The following is a 6,955-nucleotide window of genomic DNA, read 5'->3' on the forward strand; positions in this document are numbered from 1 at the left end:
AATAAAATAATAGGATATAAAGCAAACCTGCAAAAAGTGCTAAAATGCTACTCATTTGGATGTAAGGAGTTTAGGATTAGGGATAATTTGCTCTGAACTGAAGTTTACCTATGGACAGAAAAAAGGTTTAGACACAAATAAATAGTATCACTGGAATCCTTGGGTACATGTTTAACCTAACTAAAGGAACAAACATATGAAGGATTTTAGTTAACTGTCAACAGGAAAATTGGTACTGCTAATTACTGTGAGCCTTAATGAGGCTCATGGTAATTAATGAGTTCATAAAGGAGTTGGACTAGATACATACAATTTTTCCAATTCCAAATTCTTTTTTTTAAAGATTTTATTTATTTATTTGAGAGAGAGAAAGAGAGAGAGAGAATGAGTGGGGTGAGGGGCAGGGAGAAGCAGGCTCTCTGCTGAGCAGGAAGCCAGATACAGGGCTTGATCCCGGACCCTCAGAGGAAGGCTGAGCCACCCAGGTGCCCTTCCAATTCCAAATTCTAAAATTATATGGGTGTTGCTATCTAGTCAGTGACAAAAGTGTTGAATTGGAAAGAATATTTGTCTATTGCATATAAAATCTTAGAGTTTCTTCTCATTAATGTGATCAGTTAAGCAACAAATAATTACTATGTGTCCATCGCTAATTCACTCAAAAAATATTTACTTAGTGTCTTCTAGAATGTGCATAGCACTGTTAGACAACTGGCATGCAAAGATGAATAAAACACAGTTCTTGTTCTCCCGCTCATAGTCTACTCAGAGAAGCTGATGATATAAAAAAATACAACAAGGGCTATCATACACAGGTGTCCCAAGAAATAAGGAAATATTTGAAGTAACTTGTAGTTAGAATTAGAAAAGTGTTCCTAGAAGAGATGGCTTTCTATTTGGGTCATGAAGAATGAGAAGGTATTCTACAGGTGCCAAAAAGCTTTTGGACCTTCCTCACAGTTGCAAGACAGCTGCTGCAGCTCCAAACATCATATCTTTACATGACATGATGCAAAAGTAGGAAGCAAGAAGATGAGTCTTCTGTTCTTGTCTCTCTCACTTTTGCTGTCACTCTCTCTTTCTCTCTTTTTTCAGTGGGAAAAACCTTTCTCAGGAGCACCCAAATAGACTTCTCAGGTTTAAAATTGTGTAGGAGTAGATCACAGATATACCCACATCTTATCTACCAGGAGGGGTGGGAAGTGATGACTAGGGTCCAGCATCTATTGTGGGAGTAGACTGTACCAGGAAGGAAGAGAAAGAGGACAATAGAGAGCTGATGATATCAACATGGTCAGCCACAGAGTCTGTGTCTACCATTTGGTTAGTGCTCACCACAGTGCTGGGTGCTTACAGGTGGGGTGGGGGGTCTTTGGCAAATGGTCTTTATTCTCTTGTGAGGTTCATAGTGCCAAAAAACAAGTAAAGCTAGAGGAGAAGTGAGGTATTGGTAAATCAGAGTAAGAAGGAGGCTGTGGGGAAAAAAGTAACTGATGCAGGGAAAAGTGGAAGGGAAAAAAAAGATAACTTCAACTTTGATAGGTCTAATGGGAAGCATACTCTTAATAAATAAGTTCTGGGCCAGGAATTGGCAAATTGGTCCATTGTCTGTTCTTCTGGTCTCAGCAAACAGAGTTTTTACAGTTTTTAAAGGATAGGAAAAAAAAAAAAACCAAGAGTATTATTTCTGAAATGTGAAAATTATGTAAAATTTAAGCTATAAATAAAGTTTTATTGGAACACAGTCGTGTTCACTCATCTGTGGCTGCTTTTGTTACATCACTGCAAGAATGAGCCGTTGGAACAGAGCGCCTATGGCCTGCAAAGGCCTCAAGTCTTTACTCCGTGGCCCTCTATAGAAAACGTTACCAAGCTCTGTTTTAAGTCATACATTTTCTGAAAAATCCTATCTATTAAGTTAGGCTTAATTATTAAGCAGAGACAAAAAAGGAGGGGTGGGTGGGAAGGAAGAAGAAGCAAATATTAATGGACTCCTGTTGTTGATACCCTATTCCTTGCTCTACAATCCTGCTCAGACCTAGGAGCTGAGGGACATGACATGAGTTACATCCTGCTGCCTAGTACCACAAACTAACAAACATTAAATCTACTGTTCCTCTCTCTCCTCTTTCTAGATATAGTATTTTCCCAGCGGCATCAAAATGGACAAACTTTATATCGGTTTCAGGAGAAACGGGAGGGACTTGGTCACTAACCTGAAAAATGGATAATGAAAATGTGATTCCTCTTATGGGAGATGTGAACTGCAAACTTATTTTATTATTCTGTTTGAACATTGACTTTCATTGATATATAACATGTGTTCCATCCTACATGTCATTTAAAAATGAAATTCCAACTTAACGTAATTCTCGGAAAGAGATTTCCTTGTGGGGTTCTGGCATGTCCCCTCCCAGAAGTCGTTCTGAGTGTGGATCTAATTCCTAGTGATGATTATTCTGGCCGCTGCATTTAAAAATTGGCCAGCGGGAAAGGAAAATAGACCTGACCAATTCAGGAAAGTTTAAAGCTGTGCCAGAAAACACCAGAAGTGAGCAAAAGTAGCAGAGGAACTGGGGAACAAGAAAAGAGAAGGAGGGCATGGGAAGGAAAGACGAGAAGGCAGCAGAGCGTCCCTCAAGGACAAGCTTATTGTGTCTCGGGTTGCTACATGCTGATTCCTTTTAAAACACCTGTCAGAGAGTCCCATGTCCTTCATCATACCTGCCTCTTTCATCGCCGGACATCCCGTCCCTCTCCTTGAGAGCTCATTTCCAGCGGCGCCCTCTAGGGGGAGCTAGGGAGTTCCGAGGTAGCTCCCTGCAGGGGCCGCGGGAGGCGTGGCTTCGTGCCAGTCCTTTGAGGACTGTCGTTCCTCTTATCTTGGTCATGGCATCAATCTTTCAGCACTGTCTGCTGTCCCGCTAGTCAAGCAGCTAAAATCAGAGGCCTGCAGGCATGCCTTAGCACATGGCTTGCCTTAGCACAATCTATCAGAGCTTCTCCTGAGACATTATGACGAATTTTTTTCACCTTCATCTGCATAACGCAGCTTACTTACACACGCACTGTGTCAATGTTCGTGCTCACGTGTCTGTGCATGTACATGCATGAGCACACACATACACCTCATCTTTCTCTTTTTTTCTGTGGAAGAGCCTTAGTACCCCCACATAATCATAGCGATCGACCTTAAATATCTCATTAAGTCGCTCATATATTTGATCTCGATCTTCACAATGAGGTGTGAGAGGTAGGATGGTTCTAATTCTCACTGTTAAGGCTAGAAAACTAAAGGTCTGGGAGGTTGCATAACCTCCCCAAGGAAATGCCAGAGCTTGGAGTCACACTCAGGTCTCTGACCCCAGCCCCAGCCCCAGCCCCAGCAGCCTTCTACTCTGCGGTGCTATCTCAGGGAGCAGGAAATATCTGACCAACGCATTAAACTCTGCTGCCTGGGCAGATTAAGTGAAGTGAGGCCATAAGAATGAATTTCTTGGTGTTCATTTAACTATACATGAAAATGCTCTATAAATGAAAATAAATGCTCTATAAATGAAAATGCTCTATAAAACTCAGTTTTCTAGTATTTACTTTTTCTTTTTCTAAGCCTTTTTTTTTTTTAAGATTTTATTTTATTTATTTGACAGACAGAGATCTCAAGTAGGCAGAGAGAGAGAGAGAGAGAGACAGGCTCTCTGCTCGGGCTCGATCCCAGGATCCTGGGATCATGACCTGAGCTGAAGGCAGAGGCTTTAACCCACTGAGCCACCCAAGTGCCCCTCTTTCTCTATGCTTCTTAAAGACCATTGCCAAAATGGCGAGGTCAGCAGCACAGTACATGATGACCTCGCCTGCACCATGAAGGAATGCTATGTCTACTCTGGGGAAGTGGCCTGGAGGAGCCACACAGGCCTAAGCACTTATTAGGGGTATGGTTTGGGAATTCGTTTGGGCTCTTGTGTGGGTGGGGTGGGGTTTCCTTTTCTTCAGCAGGAACTGCGATGCCATAGATCTTGAGAGCTGTGGGAGAGGCAGCTCTAGGGAGGTGGCTGGCCTATTGTGGCTTTCAGTCAGTACTGGTTGTTTATTCCTAGGTTGGGGCTGTGACTCTCGAGATCTGAAGCGGACATCCCAGACATATGAATTTGAAACACTTCTGAGCAGAGTTGGTGCCAACGAGCAGGGGTAGTGTCCTGGCTAGGACTGCAGCAGGCTCTGTGGCCACACTGCCTGGTTTTGTTCCTGGCTCCATCACCGTCACCGTGTGCCCTTGGGCAGCCATTCAGTTTCTCTGCTCTGAGACCGGAGTGTCACCCTAAAATAGGGATGTTAATGGTACCGGCTGTGAGGTGAATGGAGATACCAGTGGCACTTTTTAGGTGAAAGAATAAACATTTGACCTAGTGCCTGGCATATAGTTGTTTCATTAGTATCTTTTCTTTCTTTCTTTCTTTTTAATGTTAAATTTTATATTGTCTTTACCACTTTTGATCTTCTGAACAATTTTATTGAGCAAAATAAGATAAAATATTACATGTTTATTTTATCTTCAGGAATGTAAAGGTCTAATTATTCAAACAGTTTTTTATTATAAAACTAAACTCTGAAGGGATCTACAGAGTTGGCTTTTATTCTCTCTTTAAATCAGTAGTCTAACATTAGTATCTTTTCTTTCTTTTTTCTTTATTTCTTTGGTGAGGTTCAGGTATTTTCCTTTGTCACTGAGTTAGTTAATCTATTATTGTCCTGAGCCTGAATGAGAGGAATTGGAGAAGCAGTAGGTTGCCTTGACAATCTTTAAACAGCAGAGCACATCCTCCCAGGGAAAGGGCACCCAAACCTCTTGTAAAAAGAAGAAAAGGAAAGCAGGATTGAGAGGAAATGTTAATTACCCTGACTACAAGCAAAATTAATGCTTTTGGCTGTTTTGGTAACCTAGGACAAAAATGGAGCTCCAAAATCAAGGAGGAGGATTATCAAAGAGGTTGTGCTACTATATACAGAAACAGAATAATCTTACTCCTGAGTGACTCTGTGCGTACAGGGACACCTAGATATGTTGGCCAACACACAGATCAGAGAAATAGAGTTTGGGGGCTGGTTCAGGCCAAGGAAGATCCCAGAATAAAAAGAGCCTCCATCCACAACCTCCATGTAACTGACTTTGGAGAACAATTATTCTGTTATAATCAGAGACTATGGAACATCATGGAATGTTATGATTCTGAGGTTGGCTTGTTGCAGAACAATGTTTCTTTTCTTTTCTTTATCTATTTTCTTTAATAAATGTTTCCCTTCATCCATTGAGGCTGGTGTTCACACCACTGAGAGAACTGGTGATAGCTTATTTAGCCATTTAGGGGAGAGGTTCACCCTGGTTCTTAGCTGGAGGCTTGTGTTAAGGGAAGTGTGACATCCTGGAGTGTCTTGGTCCAGGGCTCCCAAGTCCAGTACACTAAAAAGAAAATGTGGGGGATATTGGCTTAAGTAGCCTGCTCCTCATAGAAGCAAACAAATGAAGCATGAAAGAAGGGTTGTATTGCTCTTGTCAACAGGGCTGTTTCCACTGTTGTTAGGAAAGGTGTCTATGACTCACTGAGAAGGTGTTCTTTCATGACCCAGCCTCTCTTCACATATACATTTTGGGGCACAGAATGTAGAATTATGACTTTACAATAAATTGAATCAATGAGCTTCATAATAACTTGGAGGAAAAGATAGGCTTGATGGAGTACTCTTTTGTTTTGAGACAACTATGTTTCCAACTGGCAGATGAAAGGTAAATATACTGGATTTATTTATTAAGGCCAGGGGCTTTATAATAATGATATGATAAGGCATATTTTTTCAAAATGTGCTTATGGCTTTAATTGCTATTTAAATCTCTACAGGAATTGAGAAAAAAAAAACAATACCTTTCATTTAAAATATTGTTGCATGAAGACTTCTATTTCTACTAGTATCATATGGCAAGAAGCCCTAAATGATTCTCCTAGTAAAAACAATTAAAACTTGGGGGTGGAAAATATTTTTTTTTTTTAGAAGACTTTATTTATCTGTTTGTCAGAGAGAAAGAGGGAGAGAGAGAGAGACAGAGAGCACAAGCAGGGGGGGTGGCAGGCAGAGGAAGAAGCAGGTTCCCTGCTGAGCAAGGAACCCAATGGGCACCTCAATCCCAGGACCCTGGGATCCTGACCTGAGCTGAAGGGAGATATTTAACTGACTGAGCCACCCAGGCATCTCTGGGGTGGAAAACATTTTACAAATTAGATGAATTACTCAGCTGCAACAAAGCAAGAAATCCACAGAGGCCAAATATAAAGTTAAAGCATGAATCCTCGAAGGTAGATGAGCAGGAAAATCAGTTTTTACCCTGAGAGTATCTGATAAACCCTGGGATACTGAACTTCTGTTTTATCAGCTTCCTAGGTTGAAGGAATTTAAAAAAGCTTGTCTTTCCTAGGGCAAAGAGTCTAATACAGGACGCCCCCCCCCCCAACTTCCAGATAAAGCTGAGACCTCAAGGAGTTGCATCCTCCATGTAAGAGAAGATTAGAAATAAGCCCTCTGTCCAGAAGGGGGGAACAAGATTTGCCTGTCTTCATGTTGGCCCTTATGAAGGGGAGAAAAATTTATGGCTAGAGCCTTCCCTCATGTGATTTTTTGTTTATTTGTTTTTGCCTTTTCTCACAAAATTTAAAAGTTTGAATGTTTAAAAACCTACAAAAAAGTCCAGAGAAGAGCACAACCAATAGTTCTCCTAGAATCACCAGTTTCTCTTCCTATACCTATGTGTGTGTGTGTGTGTGTGTGTGTGTGTGTGTTAGATAACCATCTGGGGGTTTTTGTTTGAACCAACTGAAATGAAGTTATAAGCACAGGACACTTCACCCTTAAATACTTGAACAGGCATCTCGTAGAACAAAGATATCCTCTTATATAATCACTGTAT

The sequence above is a fragment of the Mustela putorius genome, unplaced genomic scaffold (genome assembly GCF_011764305.1).
Source record: "Mustela putorius furo isolate JIRA1106 unplaced genomic scaffold, ASM1176430v1.1 tig00537350_pilon_pilon_pilon, whole genome shotgun sequence".
NCBI lineage: Eukaryota > Metazoa > Chordata > Mammalia > Carnivora > Mustelidae > Mustela > Mustela putorius.